Raw genomic sequence first — 17,464 nt, forward strand, 5'->3', positions numbered from 1 at the left:
AACTTGAATTGTTATGTATGCATTTCCATTGCCATTTTCTGATTGTCTTAGGCCCGTTGCCTAATTGCCTTTGCATTTGGATTGTTATGTATGCATTTCCATTGCCATTTTCTGATTGTCTTAGGCCCATTGCCTAATTGCCTTTGCATTTGAATTGTCATGTATGCATTCCCATTGTTATTTTTGGTTTGTTTTAGGCCCATTGCCTACTTGCTTTGCCATTTGAATTTTGTAATATCTATGTGTACATTATCACTAATTTCTGCTGTTCCTTATGTGAATTATATACGAGTACATTAGAATTGCTAGGCCCATTGCCTAATTTGAACTGTTGTATGGCTATATGTATATTATTGATTGTGTTTATTGCCCTGGGGTAACATTGCTGTGTGTTGTACATTATGCGTACTCTGTTTGAGTCGTTGCGGAGCGCTACGCGGCGAGCCTAACAGAGTCTCGGAGTAAGTCACTCCCCCCCCCCGAGTCCAGCCCTGTCCAATTGATGACGTTTCATCGCTCCTTATTTTAGGGCGTGGAGGATGTCAGGAATTTCGAACTGATCAATCGAAATTCCCGCCATTTAACTCCGCCTACGTTACGTCAAATTGGAGGGAGAGGAGGGAACTCGCGGGTGAATGAATGTCGTTCAAGACAAGAATGTTTAGAACCAAAAAGAGAAACCGCCTGGTAGGGGAGGCGCTGAGACTAAAGCAAGGTTTACACGGCCGAGCAGCTCGTCGAGCCCGGTTGTCGAACCTACTTGTAGAACGGCTCGAAGAGCTTTCAGACAGTACATCGAGCCTCAGTGTGCCTCGGGCTAAAACAACGTCAACATGTCTCTCGACCAGGACGATTTGATAGCCATTGCTTTAGCAGTGGCACTAAGAAGGAAAAAAAAAGATCAAAAGAGAGAAATTTTCATATACCAACTTGCTTGTTCCTTAAAATTAGAGCCTGATGACTGGCGCAATTATTTGCGTATGGATGAAGACGCGTACATTGATCTACCGAATCGTGTCAGCCCTTTCATTACTATGAGGAAGGCCATAACTCCACATGAAAGACTGAGTGTCCACTATTCCTTTGTTTCTGGCTACTTTAATGGAATAGTCTTTTGATTTAACTTTCCATAAAGCTGGATGAGCTCGATATGCATGTATGAAATCAAGTACGACTTCCTTCTCATTCTTACTTTCATTAATGGCAGCAATTATGCATTTCTTTGATGATGTTTCCTCTAGCAGGTTTGAATAACATCGGAGGTTCGATGCTCGACACCCGTTCACATGTTCACACCGCTCGTCAAACAATGTAGCTCCGCCTACAAAAGTCAAGATGAGCCTGACTTTCATCGAGCCGCTCGACGAGCGCGCTCGACAACCAAATAGCCCGTTTACACGCTCGAACATCAATTCAAACACAGGGTTGTCGAGCCAGGCTCGACGAGCTGCTCGCCCGTGTAAACCCCGCTTAAAGAAATCAACCACTTGTAATTCAAGATTAAGAAAAATAACGTCATTCTATTGTAACATGATAAAAAATCCAATCTAGAAATTTAGGTTCAGGAAAAAAAATGCGGGAAAAAGGTGACGTCGAAGGTTGCAGAAGCCAGGTCTGCCTCTTTGATCCGACGTCCCTAACCACAGTAAGTCCTAATTGTTCTCTCTCTCCCCCTAGTGTACCCAGGTCGGTTTCCATATAGTTTTTGCTAGAGTTGTGTAAAATTTGTATCTGTAAATATTTCATCGATCCTTGTGCCAGGGGATCAGAGTTGTTTTGTAAAATACGTAAAAGGGTCTCGGTAAGGCGTTTATCGTGATAACTCTCTAAATGTTTAATTAATTTTGCTAAAATCTTGAGTCCGATGCGGACATAGTTTTTTACAGTAACGCACATGTTCATTAAGTTAAGTGTCTCTTTGTATGTCAAGTAAAGGTTTATTTTTTATATTATCCTCGCATTAGATGATTATTTTTATAATAAATTTTGTTAAAATATAGCCGTATTCTACTTAATTTCCCGAATGGTTTTGAGAGGCTAGCCCTTAAAGCCTTGTGACACACTCAGCACATCGGGCAACTTAGTAAACCGGTGAAATTTCGCCACATTTAACATCATCTTCACTCTTTTAATTATAATTCATACAATTATCTTTCACAAACACATAAAACTAGTATCTCTCCCAGTGAGGATTTTAGATGTCTGTCTGCAGTAAAGGAAGAAATCTGAAAATTCTGCTTAAAAATGCACATTGTGTGAAGAGGAAAAAGAAACTTTGATGTTTTATTAGACTGTAAAAAAAAAATAAATGCAGTATCTTACCATAATAAATGAATGCATTTTACTTATGAAACCACACCCAGAAAAGAAAGAAGACTTTTTAAAAAGCCTGCCAACGTTTGAAATAGAAAAGGAGGAAAACATTAATAAATATAGAAATATTATTTACAAACTGTCAAAAGTGAAAAAAGAAATATAAAGTGAACTAGGAAGCAACATTGAAACAAGTAAAACATAAACCAGAAAAAAAACCACACTGGGTGGCCGTTACAAGGGTTACGATACAACATTACTGTACTTGCTCAACATTTGGGCTTTGGCGGTCTGTCAGAATGAACTAAGTTCTGAAGCAAAACGACTAGGCTCCCGTCTGTGATTGTTATTATCTACAGAAACCGCAAACAGAGACTTTGAAGCAAAACTCTGTCTGCCACCTGTGAAATTTAGTCTACAGCAGGGAGCTAGTGTCTAGAGACAAGCTGTAAGTCATCAACTAACGAACAGACTAGAGACTTCTTGTAAGGAGACTAATCACTAAAACTTAATGTTTTTATTAATGTTGTTTCAGGAACAAAGTTCAACTTCAGTGAAAGTTAAGAAGCCTTACACTTACATTAGTCGGTAGAGCGGCTGCAATGTTTTATGTGGATTGAGCATTTACAAAAAATACCAGAAAGTAAAATTAAAGAACAACGCTGGACAGCATCTCTAATAGGAAAAACAGCTCTTCCTACAGTAAATGCTGTGCTTTCAATGAATTTGACCTTTCAATGAATTTGACCTTTCATATCCACTGAAAATAAGCATTTCTACCGTAATGGCCCCCCTCCTTCTCGACGGACACAGGGGAAAGCCTGGGACTTTGGGTGTGCAAAAACTAGACAAGACGTGATTATTTAACACTTGAGATTTATGAAAGGCCTCAGAACAAAACGAAACCATCTTACCTAACCTAGTAGTTACCCGGTCGCAGACCTAGATGGGAGCAAGCCCCCGGACCCCCTTTCTAGGTCATAAACCCAGGCGGGGCCAAGACCCTGGACCTCCTTCGGTTTCATTGTAGTGTATTACATGTCAATGCATCCTGGGATTCCAACTACTTTTTCTTATAGGAAAAATTACGCTCCCTTTGAAAATAACACTCGTTCCCGTCGCAAATAAATAGTTACAGAAATATATATACATCTATATCCTCCGATAATGGGGGACCCCCTTTGGGAACCCGGGGTTTTGGGTGGGGAAAACATACTGGGGAACCGATATGTAACCGTAAATCAGTCCTTTTCTTCTCTATACATTTCTTTCTTGTATTTATTATAACTGTAGGAAAATACAAAATAGTGTAACTGGATATATTTGGAAGGAGCCGTTTCAAAGGTTATTTCTTGTAGTAGTAATACAGTAACCAGTGCTGCCAACGCCTGATATAGATTAAATGTTAGCATTCCATACCTGATGTAGATCAAATGTTAGCATTCCATGCTAACATTAGCACCCATTTGTACGTACGTTCGTTCGCACCAGTTTCCGACCTGCGCATATATAACCCCCCTGCGCAGGAGTTTCTCTCCTTTATTACTCTTTTTTTACCGTATTATTTTCTCATTGTATATTCCCATTCACTATTATTTATCATACATTCCATTTTCCCTTCCTATATTGGGTTTATTTGTTTGGTTATTTCCTTTCCCATTTGTACGTACGTTCGTTCGCATCAGTTTCCGTCCTGCGCATATATCACCCCCCTTCGCAGGAGTTTCCTCTCCCCAATTACTCTTTTTATTACTGTGTTATTTTCTCATTTTATATTCCCATTCAATGTTTTTTATCATTCATTCCATTTTTCCTTCCTATATTGGGTTTATTTGTTTGGTTATTTCTTTATCTCTTCCCAGTTGCACATAAATACTTACTCTGGACTAGTTTTTTTATCCAGTTAATTCTCGGTATGATCACCTCATTTTATATTCCCATCCAATATTATTTACCGTTCATTCCATTTTATCTTCCTATCTTTTTTTTTATTTATTTTTGTTGGTTAGTTCCTTTTCTCTCCCCTGTGTCTTATAAATCTTTTCTTTGGTCTAGTTTCCGTATTTAGTTCATTCATGTTTCCCTGCTTGTGTTCTTTGTTTTTCCCTTAACCAATCACCACTCTAGGCCTATGCAGATATCTCCATACCCCCCCCCTTCCTTTATCCATTTGACCGCTCTTTTCATACCCTTTGTTCCAATGCCTTTCCCGTTGTAACCTTTGACCTGGTGAGACGTTCTTCATTACAAGTGCGTTTTTTTTTTTTCGTATTTTGCGATGGAGCATATTATAGAAACTTGTACCGGCTGCAGTATTCCGTACCTAAAAGCAGTGGCTCAATTCCATGGTGATTTTTTGGATGCTTCAGGTAATGTTGAGCATTTTCTTAAATCTCACAACGTTATTCCTCATCGTTTAAACTGCCCCAAGTGCGGTTCTCTTTTATCTTATAGGGCAGACATTCACGGGTTTTATTGCTCTTCTGAAACCATCATTCGTAAAACTAAGAAGAAACGGCGTTGTGGTTATACCGTTACTGCCTATAAAGGTAATTTTTGGGACAAAAGTCGTCTACCCCCATGGAAGATAATATTATGTGCCAACCACTTTTTGCATAAACATTTGGACCATGAGATCCTCATCCATCCTCATCCCAGTCATAGAAGTTAATCCGTCAGTCTCTTCCCTCCGTGTCCATCAAGTTTCGTTGTTTTCTTCATAAAAGTAAGTCATTCCTCAATAGTCATTATTCGTGTTTTGTGACCAGGGTACTTCTAGGCAAGGTTAGGTGGGTTTGTTAGGTTCTGTGGCCTTTCTGTACTTTTTATATATTGCGTAACAGTTATATGGAAAAAGTATTTAATATACCTGTGGAAATATTTAGTAGTTCTACCACTAGTAATGGCATCGTGTCGTTGGTAGTTCTGTGTAACATTCGTCACCGTTGGTACTACTGTGTATCAAGGTAAGTCATTCCCCTATTCGTATTATATGTGTTTTGTGACCGGGGTACTTCTAGGCAAGGTTAGGTGGGTTTGTTAGGTTCTGTGGCCTTTTGGTACTCTTTAATTATTGTGTAATAGTTATATGGAATCATTATTTAGTTTACGTATGGAAATATTTATTTTTTCAATATTTAACTTAGCCGGTGATTATAATAGCTGCAACTCTGTTGCCCGACAGACAACTCTACGGTAAAAACTCGCCAGCGATCGCTACACAGGTTGCGGGTGTGCCCAACAGCGCCATCTGTTGTCCAGATACCCAGTACTCAATGTAAACAAAGAACTCAATTTTCTCTCTGTCGAGCTATCGACAAGACGTAATTACTCGCTGTTGGTGAAGTACTTTATTCTAGTTTTGAGCTTTCGCTATGCAGGTGTTTTATCTTCATCTTAAATCTTGAACTCGTTTTGGATAGATTTAATTATGGTGACAAAGAGAGTATGGACTTTCTTTCACTTTTAAATGGCCGACCCTTCCCTTAGACGGAAGGGTGTTGAGGCTTTTAGTAATTATCTTATCACGTTATAGATTTTCCTCTATATATTTTATATCTCTCCGCCTTTATTAGGCCTCTTCGATTAACTTTCCATTTATTATAAACATATAAAAATAAATTTTAATGTTTTGTTTATATAGACCTTTCCTGAGAGTAGGCGGTCCTAACTTGGAAACCGAAGTTAATCAACGTTGAGCCCTTTATATCGTAATTAGCTTTTAAAGAGCTAAGGATTTAAAACTTTTTAAATGTAATATTTTATGGAAGAATTTCTTTGATAATCTTCGTACTGTTTTCAAAGATGAACTAACGTTTAGTTTATTTATGCTACGCAGTTGTTGACGTTCAGGACGTTCAACATGCGCTCTATCGTTACGATAGAGAGAGAGTGTATCACGGTTTCACTTTGCAGTAAGAGTAAATCGATTCTGACGTTTTGTTCATTCTTTCTTAGCTTAAATGTTTTAAATTCTAATTTAAAGGAACTTTTTATTTGAAAAACCTTTCAGTTTTTTCCTTTAGTCAAATAACATGTTTTTTTGACGAAATATAATTGGGCTCTTCTCTTAGGTGCGATTCAAGAGAGATATAGAGACGGAGGGAGAGAGAGGAGAGAAAACGTTCCGTTCAAGCGGGTAACGTTGTTCTCGTGTTACTCGCGTCCCTAGTCGCTGTACGGGGAGGAAGGATAAAACGTTTTTAGGTTTTTATTCTCGTCCCCAGGCTATGTGCGGTGAGAGATTGAAAACGTAGTTTATATGAACTAGCGTTTAGTCTCTTCCCCAGCCACTGAATTTTTTATCTTAAAATATGTTTTCTGTTTTTTGCTGGTATTAATGAGCTTGCATTATACGACTGATTTCGCAATTACTACCCTTTAATGAAGGGTAGAATTGCGTGTTTCAGGTAGAAATAAGTGCAAAACAGAAAATCGAAGTGATAAAGTGATATGCGCAGTGTTACAGTGTTGCGTCCGAGGCGCAAAGTGTTACAGTGTTGCGTCCGAGGGTTCGTCTGTTCGTGCCTGTCGTTCACCTAGTCCGGGACCTCTTACATGCTCCCAAGCCCAGGGGAGAAGTAATGTCAAACGACTTATGGGTTCGAGAGGCCTTGACCAACGAACAGACGTTTTCCCTCTATGGTATCGGGTGTATCTTACCAAGATCTCCCCTACCATAAGACGAGAGAGACGTTGTTTCTCCTCGTCATCCGAAGGCTTTTCGCATAAGAAACCTGTCACAAGGTTTCGAAGCCCTTAAGCGAAAGTCAGTCCTTTCAGGACAGGTCCAGCGTCCTGGTTACAACCATTAGGACAGCTCTGACCCTATGCAGTCATCGGATAACTGCTCGCCGCCTAACAAAAGCGTAACACAGACTCCGAGAGTCTTTTTTTGTAGGCAAAGTGTTGCGGTCACAGACGTTACCCTCGTCTCTTACCACAACCATTTCTGTTGATCCTTAATGGGTTGTATGGCAAGACATGCAGTATATGCTTGCCTCCCTTATGGAAGACTATTCTGCCGATTAGTCCGTTGAGTCTAGCCGTTCATCTCATCGATATCCTGGCTTTCAGCCAACCTAACGTTCCTTTGTGCTTACTGTTGACGTTGGCATAGCTTAGTCACGTCAGTCAGGTTGTTTAGAACCACACTCGATGCGGTCTCGTGTGGTTTTTCAGCCGCATTTGGACGTTAGGCCACTTGCTGAGGCTCCTGTTGACGTTCAAGACGTTCACTAACAATTGAAGTTGACTTGTTTTGACGCTGTGCGTCAACCTCCGCATTATAGAGTTGTTTTGACTGCTCAGTCTAGGCAGTCAAAGCAGTCTCGAGTGGACGCTGGGCTTCCTCACGCACCTGTTGTGGTTGACAGTTCAGTTGTTGACAGTTCACAGACTGTCAAGCAGTTACATGACGTTGCGTTCTGATCCGCTACTAATGCACCAGTGAGTGGGGACTCTGCTTGTAAAGCATTGCCACCACGGTAGGTCTCTCCTTTGCTTGAGACTCAGCTTTTATCTGACAAGGTTCCTGTAGATGAGGAAGTTGCACTTCTCCCTCCTACTGATATCCCCTTGAGGACTCTGTCAGATGGAGAGGAGCCTAAAGCTGCTTAGCCTCCTATGGACTTTAATCAAATCATGATGATTTTTTTAAGGATCTTTGTCCGGATCTTTTGTAACTGCTGCTCCTCGTTCGCCTAAACGTCAGAGCTTAAACTAGGCCTAGCTACTTCGAAGCCGTTGTTTTTAAGCTAGTGCTCTCTCGCTCTCCTAGAGAGCATTACGTTGGCTAGGCGACTGGTTTTTCACCAGGAGGAGTTTGGGGGATACAGCCTTTGCTTTCCCTTCTTTTAAACTGGTTTATAGAGCGAGAGTCTGATATGACACGAGAGAAGTTCTCGGCTTGGGAGTTCATGCCTCTGCCCAGATAGACTTCTCAATTCTCGTAGACTCTCCCTGGCGCCTGGCCAGGAGACGCTCCAAGTTGTTTACAGGTCAACTTCACAGCTGTTTTCGAGCCTTTGAAGTTTTGCTGTACAATTATGTCACGCATAACAAGGCTTTCAGGGATGGTAAACGGTACCGCCTCAGTCGCTAACCCCGTCTGTTGCCACACCTGCTCCCGTAGACCCTAAATGGGCTTTGCTGCAAGACATGCAGTCCAAGCTTGCGTCCTTGTTAGAGGACTTTAATGCGGAGAAGGTTGCTACCGAACCTTCTGGCCAACAACCTTCCAGCCGGTCGGTTGTGCGCCCTGTTGACGCTGAGGTAACCTACTCGCGTCTGCCAGTTGAGGTGGTCCCTCCACCGATGCGACCCAGTGTGGGTTGCCAGCCGCACGTTGACGTTAAGCGACGCTCGGAGGTGGTTGTTGACGTTCAGGACGTTCAACAACCAGCAGAGGTGACTTGTTTTGACGCAGTGCGTCAACCTCAGCAACCCGGTAGGGTGTTGACTGCACAACCCAGACGGTCTAGACAGTCTCGGGTTGACGCTGTGCTTCCTCGCGCCCCCATGGTTGTTGACAGTTCACAGACTGTGCAGCAGTTCCATGATATTGCGTCCGGCTCCGTCACGCATCCACCAGTGCGACCGGACTCAGCGAGCCAGACGTTGCCCACTCCGTTGCCGTTTCCTCATCAGTTTTCGGATGAGGAACCCTCTGATGAGGACGTTGCTGAACAACAAGACGATCAGCCCCCAGAATAGATCAAGCCCTGCTATCCATCCAGAAGATGCTGAAGAAGGAACGCTGCTCAGTCAGGCTGTGGATGAGTCTGGTAGGGACGCTGTCATCCGTGGAACAATTTGTGTCACTAGGAAGACTACACCTCCGTCCTCTTCAATACCATCTAGCTTTTCACTGGAAAAAGGACAAGACGCTAGAAGCGGTCTCGATCCCGGTTTCCGAAAAGATAAAGTCTTGTCTGACTTGGTGGAAGGACAATATTAACCTAAGAGAGGGTCTTCCCCTGGCTGTTCAGACTCCCAACCACGTTCTCTTCTCGGACGCATCGGACGTGGGCTGGGGCGCGACACTAGACGGTCGGGAATGCTCAGGTCTGTGGAACTCGAGTCAGAGGAGCATGCATATCAACTGCAAGGAGCTGTTGGCAGTACATCTGGCCTTGAAAAGCTTCAAGTCTCTCCTTCGAGGCAAAGTGGTGGAAGTTAACTCGGACATCACCACGGCCTTGGCGTACATCTCCAAACAAGGAGGTACCCACTCACTGACGTTGTACGAGATCACAAGGGACCTGCTCATCTGGTCAAAAGGTCAAGACATCTCCCTAGTAACGAGGTTCATCCAAGGCGACTTGAACGTCATAGCAGATTGTCTCAGTCGGAAAGGGCAAGTAATTCCAACCGAATGGACCCTCCACAAGGATGTGTGCAAGAGACTTTGGGCCGCTTGGGGTAAAACCATCCATAGATCTCTTTTCAACCTCGCTGACCAAGAGTCTTCCAATCTATTGCTCTCCAGTCCCGGACCCAGCAGCAATACATATAGATGCTTTCCTCCTAGATTGGTCACATCTGGATCTCTACGCATTCCCACCGTTCAAGATTGTCAACAAGGTACTGCAGAAGTTCGCCTCTCACGAAGGGACAAGGTTGACGTTAGTTGCTTCCCTCTGGCCCGCGAGAGAATGGTTCACCGAGATACTTCGATGGTTAGTAGACGTTCCCAGTAGTCTTCCTCTAAGGGTAGACCTTCTACGTCAGCCACACGTAAAGAAGGTACTCCAAAGCCTCCACGCTCTTCGTCTGACTGCCTTCAGACTATCGAAAGACTCTCTAGAACTAGAGGCTTTTCGAAGGAAGCAGCCAGTGCGATTGCTAGAGCAAGGAGAGCTTCTTCCATTAGAGTCTACCAATCGAAGTGGGAAGTCTTCCGAGACTGGTGCAAGTCAGTTTCTGTATCCTCGACCAGTACCTCTGTAGCTCAAATAGCTGTTTTTCTCTTATACCTGAGAAAAGGACGATCCCTTTCAGCTCCCACTATCAAGGGCTACAGAAGCATGTTGGCATCGGTCTTCCGGCATAGAGGCTTAGATCTTTCCAAACATAAAGATCTGCAAGACCTCCTTAAGTCTTTTGAGACCACCAAGGAGCGTCGTTTGGCTACCCCTGGATGGAATTTAGACGTGGTACTAAGATTCTTCATATCAGACAGGTTGGAGCCGTTACTATCAGCCTCTCTGAAAGATCTCACTCTTAAGACTCTTTTCCTGGTATGCTTAGCCTCGGCTAAAAGAGTCAGTGAGATTCATGCCTTCAGCAAGAACATAGGATTTTCGTCAGAAAAAGCCACTTGTTCGCTACAACTTGGTTTTCTAGCCAAAAACGAGCTGCCTTCTCGGCCTTGGCCTAAATCTTTCGATATCCCCAGCTTATCGGAGATCGTAGGCAATGAACTAGAAAGAGTCTTATGCCCGGTTAGAGCTCTTAAGTTCTATTTAAAGCGTACTAAACCTTTACAAGGCCAATCTGAAGCTTTATGGTGTTCAGTTAAGAAACCATCCTTGCCTTTGTCAAAGAATGGTTGGTCAGACTTTATCAGATTGTTAATACGAGAAGCTCATTCACATCTGAGTGAGGAAGACCGAACTTTGCTTAAGGTGAAGACGCACAAAGTTAGAGCTGTAACAACTTCCGTGGCCTTTAAGCAAAATATATCTCTGCAAAGTATAATGGACGCAACCTATTGGAGAAGCAAGTCAGTGTTCGCGTCATTTTACTTGAAAGATGTCCAGTCTCTTTACAAGAACTGCTACACACTGGGACCATTCGTAGCAGCGAGTGCAGTAGTGGGTGAGGGCTCAACCACTACAATTCCCTAATTCCATACCCTTTTAATCTTTCTCTTGAAATGTTTTTATTGTTGTTTTTTGGGTTGTCCGGAAGGCTAAGAAGCCTTTCGCATCCTGGTTGATTTGGCGGGTGGTCAAAGTCATTTCTTGAGAGCGCCTAGATTAGGGGTTTTGATGAGGTCCTGTTGTATGGGTTGCAACCCTTGATACTTCAGATCCTAGGGGTCGATCAGCATCCTAAGAGGATCGCGAGGCTCCGTAAGGAAGATGTACTTAAAAAGGCAGAGTAATTGTTCAAGTCGACTTCCTTACCAGGTACCTATTTATTTTGTTTTTGTTATTTTGATAACTTCTAAAATGAAATAAAAACTCTTAGCTCATAATAATGTAAACATATATTGCTGGTCTCTACCCACCCCCCTGGGTGTGAATCAGCTATTATAATCACCGGCTAAGTTAAATATTGAAAATTTTTATTTTGATAATAAAATAAATTTTTGAATATACTTACCCGGTGATTATAAATTAAAGGACCCTCCCTTCCTCCCCAATAGAGACGCAGTGGGACGAGGAGAAAATTGAGTTCTTTGTTTACATTGAGTACTGGGTATCTGGACGACAGATGGCGCTGTTGGGCACACCCGCAACCTGTGTAGCGATCGCTGGCGAGTTTTTACCGTAGAGTTGTCTGTCGGGCAACAGAGTTGCAGCTATTATAATCACCGGGTAAGTATATTCAAAAATTTATTTTATTATCAAAATAACATTTTATTTGAAAAACCTTTCAGTTTTTTCCTTTAGTCAAATAACATGTTTTTTTGACGAAATATAATTGGGCTCTTCTCTTAGGTGCGAAATCAAGAGAGAAAGAGAGAGAGAGATAGAGACGGAGGGAGAGAGAGGAGAGAAAACGTTCCGTTCAAGCGGGTAACGTTGTTCTCGTGTTACTCGCGTCCCTAGTCGCTGTACGGGGAGGAAGGATAAAACGTTTTTAGGTTTTTATTCTCGTCCCCAGGCTATGTGTGGTGAGAGATTGAAAACGTAGTTATATGAACTAGTGTTTAGTCTCTTTCCCAGCCACTGATTTTTTTATCTTAAAATATGTTTTCTGTTTTTTGCTGGTATTAATGAGCTTGCATTATACGACTGATTTCGCAATTACTACCTTTTAATGAAGGGTAGAATTGCGTGTTTCAGGTAGAAATAAGTGCAAAACAGAAAATCGAAGTGATAAAGTGATATGCACAAAGTGTTACAGTGTTGCGTCCGAGGGTTCGTCTGTTCGTGCCTGTCGTTCACCTAGTCCGGGACCTCTTACATGCTCCCAAGCCCAGGGGAGAAGTAATGTCAAACGACTTATGGGTTCGAGAGGCCTTGACCAACGAACAGACGTTTTTCCCTCTATGGTATCGGGTGTATCTTACCAAGATCTCCCCTACCATAAGACGAGAGAGACGTTGTTTCTCCTCGTCATCCGAAGGCTTTTCGCTTAAGAAACCTGTCACAAGGTTTCGAAGCCCTTAAGCGAAAGTCAGTCCTTTCAGGACAGGTCCAGTGTCCTGGTTACAACCATTAGGACAGCTCTGACCCTATGCAGTCATCGGATAACTGCTCGCCGCCTAACAAAAGCGTAACACAGACTCCGAGAGTCATTTTTTGTAGGCAAAGTGTTGCGGTCACAGACGTTACCCTCGTCTCTTACCACAACCATTTCTGTTGATCCTTAATGGGTTGTATGGCAAGACATGCAGTACATGCTTGCCTCCCTTATGGAAGACTATTCTGCCGATTAGTCCGTTGAGTCTAGCCGTTTATCTCATCGATATCCTGGCTTTCAGCCAACCTAACGTTCCTTTGTGCTTACTGTTGACGTTGGCGTAGCTTAGTCATGTCAGTCAGGTTGTTTAGAACCACACTCGATGCGGTCTCGTGTGGTTTTTCAGCCGCATTAGGACGTTAGGCCACTTGCTGATGCTCCTGTTGACGTTCAAGACGTTCACTAACAATCGGAGTTGACTTGTTTTGACGCTGTGCGTCAACCTCCGCATTATAGAGTTGTTTTGACTGCTCAGTCTAGGCAGTCAAAGCAGTCTCGAGTGGACGCTGTGCGTCCTCACGCACCTGTTGTGGTTGACAGTTCAGTTGTTGACAGTTCACAGACTGTCAAGCAGTTACATGACGTTGCGTTTTGGTCCGCTACTAATGCACCAGTGAGTGTGGACTCTGCTTGTAAAGCATTGCCACCACGGTAGGTCTCTCCCTTGCTTGAGACTCAGCTTTTATCGCACAAGGTTCCTGTAGATGAGGAAATTGCTGTTCTCCCTCCTACTGATATTCCCTTGAGGACTCTGTCAGATGGAGAGGAGCCTAAAGCTGCTTAGCCTCCTATGGACTTTAATTAAATCATGATGATTTTTTTTAAGGATCTTTGTCCGGATCTTTTTGTAACTGCTGCTCCTCGTTCGCCTAAACGTCAGAGCTTACACTAGGCCTAGCTACTTCGAAGCCGTTGTTTTTAAGCTAGTGCTCTCTCGCTCTCCTAGAGAGCGTTACGTTGGCTAGGCGACTGGTTTTTCACCAGGAGGAGTTTGGGGGATACAGCCTTTGCTTTCCCTTCTTTTAAACTGGTTTATAGAGCGAGAGTCTGATATGACACGAGAGAAGTTCTCGGCTTGGGAGTTCATGCCTCTGCCCAGATAGACTTCTCAATTCTCGTAGACTCTCCCTGGCGCCTAGCTAGGAGACGCTCCAAGTTGTTTTCAGGTCAACTTCACAGCTGTTTTCGAGCCTTTGAAGTTTTGCTGTACAATTATGTCACGCATAACAAGGCTTTCAGGGATGGTAAACGGTACCGCCTCAGTCGCTAACCCCGTCTGTTGCCACACCTGCTCCCGTAGACCCTAAATGGGCTTTGCTGCAAGACATGCAGTCCAAGCTTGCGTCCTTGATAGAGGACTTTAATGCGGAGAAGGTTGCTACCGAACCTTCTGGCCAACAACCTTCCAACCGGTCGGTTGTGCGCCCTGTTGACGCTGAGGTAACCTACTCGCGTCTGCCAGTTGAGGTGGTTCCTCCACCGATGCGACCCAGTGTGGGTTGCCAGCCGCACGTTGACGTTAAGCGACGCTTGGAGGTGGTTGTTGACGTTCAGGACGTTCAACAACCAGCAGAGGTGACTTGTTTTGACGCAGTGCGTCAACCTCAGCAACCCGGTAGGGTGTTGACTGCACAACCCAGACGGTCTAGACAGTCTCGGGTTGACGCTGTGCTTCCTCGCGCACCCATGGTTCTTGACAGTTCACAGACAGTGCAGCAGTTCCATGATATTGCGTCCGGCTCCGTCACGCATCCACCAGTGCGACCGGACTCAGCGAGCCAGACGTTGCCCACTCCGTTGCCGTTTCCTCATCAGTTTTCGGATGAGGAACCCTCTGATGAGGACGTTGCTGAACAACAAGACGATCAGCCCCCAGAATAGATCAAGCCCTGCTATCCATCCAGAAGATGCTGAAGAAGGAACACTGCTCAGTCAGGCTGTGGATGAGTCTGGTAGGGACGCTGTCATCCGTGGAACAATTTGTGTCACTAGGAAGACTACACCTCCGTCCTCTTCAATACCATCTAGCTTTTCACTGGAAAAAGGACAAGACGCTATAAGCGGTCTCGATCCCGGTTTCCGAAAAGATAAAGTCTTGTCTGACTTGGTGGAAGGACAATATCAACCTAAGAGAGGGTCTTCCCCTGGCTGTTCAGACTCCCAACCACGTTCTCTTCTCGGACGCATCGGACGTAGGCTGGGGTGCGACATTAGACGGTCGGGAATGCTCGGGAATATGGAACTCGAGTCAAAGGACAATGCATATCAACTGCAAGGAGCTACTGACAGTACATCTGGCCTTGAAAAGCTTCAGGTCTCTCCTTCAAGGCAAAGTGGTGGAGGTGAACTCGGACAACACCACGGCTTTGGCGTACATCTCCAAGCAAGGAGGGACCTACTCTCTGACGCTGTACGAGATCGCAAGGGACCTCCTCACCTGGTCAAAAGGTCTAAACATATCACTAGTAACGAGGTTCATCCAAGGCAACTTGAATGTCATGGCAGATTGTCTCAGTCGGAAGGGACAAATAATTCCAACAGAATGGACCCTCCACAAGGATGTATGCAAGAGACTTTGGGCCACCTGGGGCCAGCCAACCATAGATCTCTTCGCAACCTTGAAGTTCATATAGATGCCTTTCTCCTAGATTGGTCACATCTAGATCTATATGCATTCCCTCCGTTCAAGATTGTCAACAAGGTACTGCAGAAGTTCGCCTCTCACGAAGGGACAAGGTTGACGCTAGTTGCTTCCCTCTGGCCCGCGAGAGAATGGTTCACCGAGGTACTTCGATGGCTAGTAGACGTTCCCAGAACACTTCCCCTAAGGGTGGACCTTCTACATCAGCCATACGTAAAGAAGGTACACCAAGGCCTCCACGCTCTTCGTCTGACTGCCTTCAGACTATCGAAAGACTCTCGAGAGCTAGAGGCTTTTCGAAGGAGGCAGCCAGAGCGATTGCTAGAGCAAGGAGAACATCCACCCTTAGAGTCTACCAATCGAAGTGGGAAATCTTCCGAAACTGGTGCAAGTCAGTATCCGTATCCTCGACCAGTACCTCTGTAACTCAAATAGCTGACTTCCTCTTATATCTGAGGAAAGAACGATCTCTTTCAGCTCCCACTATCAAGGGTTACAGAAGCATGTTGGCATCAGTCTTCCGTCACAGAGGCTTAGATCTTTCCAACAATAAAGATCTACAGGACCTCCTTAAGTCTTTTGAGACCACGAAGGAGCGTCGTTTGGTTACACCTGGTTGGAATTTAGACGTGGTACTAAGATTCCTTATGTCAGACAGGTTCGAGCCGCTACAATCAGCCTCCCTGAAAGATCTCACCTTAAAGACTCTTTTCCTGGTATGCTTAGCCACAGCTAAAAGAGTCAGTGAGATTCATGCCTTCAGCAAGAACATCGGATTCTCATCTGAAATGGCTACATGTTCTCTACAGCTTGGTTTTCTAGCCAAAAACGAGCTGCCTTCTCGACCTTGGCCAAAATCGTTCGATATTCCAAGCTTATCGAATATGGTTGGAAATGAACTAGAAAGAGTCTTATGCCCTGTAAGAGCTCTTAAGTTCTATTTAAAAGAAACTAAACCTTTACGAGGCCCGTCTGAAGCTTTATGGTGTTCAGTTAAGAAACCATCTTTGCCTATGTCAAAGAATGCTTTATCCTATTTTATCAGACTGTTAATACGAGAAGCTCATTCCCATCTGAGTGAGGAAGACCAAGCTTTGCTGAAGGTAAGGACACACGAAGTTAGAGCTGTCGCAACTTCCGTGGCCTTTAAACAAAATAGATCTCTGCGAAGTATAATGGACGCAACCTATTGGAGAAGCAAGTCAGTGTTTGCGTCTTTTTATCTTAAGGATGTCCAGTCTCTTTACGAGGACTGCTACACTCTGGGACCATTCGTAGCAGCGAGTGCAGTAGTGGGTGAGGGCTCAACCACTACAATTCCCTAATTCCATAACCTTTTTAATCTTTCTCTTGAAATGGTTTTATTGTTGTTTTTGGGTTGTCCGGAAGGCTAAGAAGCCTTTCGCATCCTGGTTGATTTGGCGGGTGGTCAAAGTCATTTCTTGAGAAGCGCCTAGATTAGAGATTTTGATGAGGTCCTGTTGTATGGGTTGCAACCCTTGATGCTTCAGATCCTAGGGGTCGATCAGCATCCTGAGAGGATCGCGAGGCTCCGTAAGGAAGACGTACTTAAAAAGGCAGAGTAATTGTTCAAGTCGACTTCCTTACCAGGTACCTATTTATTTTGTTTTTGTTATTTTGATAACTTCTAAAATGAAATAAAAATTCTTAGCTCATAATAATGTAAACATATAGTGCTGGTCTCTACCCACCCCCCTGGGTGTGAATCAGCTATTATAATCACCGGCTAAGTTAAATATTGAAAAATGTTATTTTGATAATAAAATAAATTTTTGAATATACTTACCCGGTGATTATAAATTAAAGGACCCTCCCTTCCTCCCCAATAGAGACACAGTGGAACGAGGAGAAAATTGAGTTCTTTGTTTACATTGAGTACTGGATATCTGGACGACAGATGGCGCTGTTGGACACACCCGCAACCTGTGTAGCGATCGCTGGCGAATTTTACCTTAGAGTTTTCTGTCGAGCAACAGAGTTGCAGCTATTATAATCACCGGGTAAGTATATTCAAAAATTTATTTTATTATCAAAATAACATTTTTCGCTTCGCTCAAAATCCGTTTTTTGGGC

The 17,464-nt window shown here is 43.8% G+C and overlaps 1 protein-coding gene across 3 annotated transcripts in view; it reads left to right on the forward strand.

Annotated features, from left to right (window-relative positions):
• Positions 1-2,585: 2,585 nt before the first annotated feature.
• LOC137650072 (adenine DNA glycosylase-like) overlaps positions 2,586-17,464 on the forward strand; it is a 476,996-nt gene continuing 462,117 nt past the window's right edge. For 2 of the 3 annotated variants that reach the window (XM_068383130.1, XM_068383133.1), the window contains exon 1: positions 2,586-2,761. The gene's annotated coding sequence lies outside the window, so the exon portion shown is untranslated. Of the gene's footprint in view, positions 2,799-17,464 lie in introns of all 3 variants that reach the window. The other variant, XM_068383131.1, reaches the window with a different exon arrangement.

This window comes from Palaemon carinicauda, chromosome 11 (genome assembly GCF_036898095.1).
Source record: "Palaemon carinicauda isolate YSFRI2023 chromosome 11, ASM3689809v2, whole genome shotgun sequence".
Taxonomy (NCBI): Eukaryota; Metazoa; Arthropoda; class Malacostraca; order Decapoda; family Palaemonidae; genus Palaemon; species Palaemon carinicauda.